The 2,621-nt window shown below is 35.5% G+C and overlaps 1 protein-coding gene across 1 annotated transcript in view; it reads left to right on the forward strand.

Moving 5' to 3' along the window:
- Nucleotides 1-2,621, forward strand: part of LOC106869255 (AP-5 complex subunit zeta-1) — a 69,929-nt gene that overhangs the window by 809 nt on the left and 66,499 nt on the right. The window lies entirely within an intron of this gene.

Raw genomic sequence — 2,621 nt, forward strand, 5'->3', positions numbered from 1 at the left:
CTGAGTTCAAATTCCACTGTCACTGCATCGGCTAAGGTGTATGCCTATATATATATATATATATATATATATATATATGTGTGTGTGTGTGTGTACACTGCACCATCTAAAGTGTTGAACGCATTACTATATTTACATTCTCTAAATATCATCTGTTGGGATATATATATACGTAAACATTCAATCTCTAAACATACTGTATACAAAACCTAAATACGACACTCACTTTTCACACATTTTGAACAGTTTTCTGTCTCATATGCATGCTAAGCATGCTTTTCATCCCCCAACTCCTCTGTCTTCTCTGTAACTAATGCGATGTATAAATGAAATAATCTCTTTTGTCTGGATCCAAATTTTGTGTCGCAGTCTTAGTTTGAAGGATTGATACCACACGCAATCTTAGTTTGAAGGGATTGGCACCAGATCATGTGATAATGTTACTTCAGATAGATCCTGGCGCTTGTATTCTTGGTGTGTGTGAGAATTATCTCTCATTTACATAATGCAATGAATCTGGGACTATGCCGTGGTCTTTTAGCCTTTTAATATCTCAGTGGTGTTTTTCGGACCTTAGAAGCTTCTTCTATGTTATCGTTCGACTTGCTAGAAATGGCAGCCAAATTACAAAATTTTGCCCTACCGTATTGCAAAAAAAAAAAGAAAAGAAAAGAGAAGAATGCATTAGGTAATGTAATCCTAGGTACCCTGAACCTGGAAAAAAATAATAATAAAGGCAAGATATTCACTATTGAAATGCCGTCCATCGTAAGAATACCCTGCGGACGTCAGCGATAATAAATGGTCCACATAAGTTGGAATTTTTCCTTTTTGACTGGGATTTTTCACATTTTTTTTCTCATAGTACTCTTGGGAATGATCTGGAACACCTTTTTAACAAAAAAAAATTTCGGAATTTTTTTTTTTTTTAACAACCGTCTGCCGTTTTTCGATTAATACCATAAACTCATTTATACTACTAGCAAATATTTTTTTGAAAATTGATGATTTTTCTCAACCCTGAACCTTACCTGTCATTGGATATGCTAGAAACAACAGCCAAATCTCCCTTTAATCACAAACCTTTTCGGCTGAAAATATAATCCCCGCCCCCACCCCGAAAAGGCTTCTCCTATAGTTTTAAGTGCGTAGTGCCACCAAAATAAGTCGTGAGAGAGGACGATGAGAAGGAAGGGTAAAAAAAGACATTTTCCGTTTCGAAAAATGTTTTTCTCTTTGTTAAAAAGATGCTCCAGATCATTTCCAAGAGCACCATGAAGAAATGATATCTGAAAACCCCCCGTCAAAACGTAAAAATTCCAACTTATGTGGGCCGCCTACTGCTGACGTCCGCCGAATTTCCATTCAGGGCTACTCTGAAGCTAAACAACATGAAGTTATATAACACGGCCTCTGCTCAGCTGGACCACAGTCCGAGAATATGATGGAGTTTCACATGTGTAATAATAGTGAGTTAAAACATTTCGTTTAACTGAGAGATTAGCCATAGATTTTGTAGATAAGACCCTCCACCAAAAGCGTTTATATTCTAAAAAGAAAAAAAGCAAGGGAGGTAAATCTAATGAGATCTGATGGAAAATACAGAAAATCTTCCAATATCTACGTGTGAGTGTCATTGTATCTGTGTTTGTCCCCCGCCATCGTTTGGCGGTATTGGTTTGTTTACGTCCTTGTAACAGTTTGGCAAAAAAGCCCAATAGAATAATATGTACCAGGCTTAAAAAAAAAATTACCGAAGTCGATTCATTTGGCTTAAAATTCTTCAAGGCAGTGCCCCAGCATGGCCACAATCAACTGACTGAAGCAAGTACAAATAAAAGATATATATGTAAATATATAAATATATTTATTAGTTTATATACATACATGTGTGGTTGTGTGGTTAGAAGTTCGTTTCCCAACCACATGGTTTCGGGTTCAGTCCCCTTGTGGGGCACGTTGGGCAAGTGTCTTCCACCCCATGCCAAGCAAAGCCTTGTGAGTGGATTTGGTTGACAGAAACTTAAAGAAGCCTGTTGTATGTGCGTGTGTGTGTGTGTGTGTGCTTGCATATACAAAGTGAGGGAATATAACAATACCAGTTATTGATGCAACAGGATGGGTAAGGGAAAAATAACTGTAGGTATTTCTTCTGCTTACTAATACAAATATATTGAGCACTCATAGTTTTACCAGTTGAATATGCTTTGCTGAAGATGTGCAATTAGACTAATTCCACTATTATGGTACATTTGGTGTATCTTCTAAATCTTTTAGCTAATTGATCTTATTAAAATAATCTCCCTTGCTTTTTCCCTTTTTTTTTCATTCAGATTTTAAGCACTTTTAGAGTGATTTATAGCCTACTAATATCATAATGCTACCCATATATAAAATATTGTGACATGAAACTATCAAATTGTTACCAATATCAAATGACAGAATATGATAGTGAAGATTATGTTGTTTTTAGATTTTAAACTTCTTTAGAGGGAGGTTTTATCCATTAATTACATGGATCATCTTAGCTAATCAATTTTTTTTCAATTCATTCACTACATTATATTTGTGAGACCTTACTGTATTTTATTTATCCTATGTATGAGTGTTTGTGTGTGTGT

The sequence above is a fragment of the Octopus bimaculoides genome, chromosome 5 (assembly GCF_001194135.2).
Source record: "Octopus bimaculoides isolate UCB-OBI-ISO-001 chromosome 5, ASM119413v2, whole genome shotgun sequence".
In the NCBI taxonomy this organism is placed as follows: Eukaryota; Metazoa; Mollusca; class Cephalopoda; order Octopoda; family Octopodidae; genus Octopus; species Octopus bimaculoides.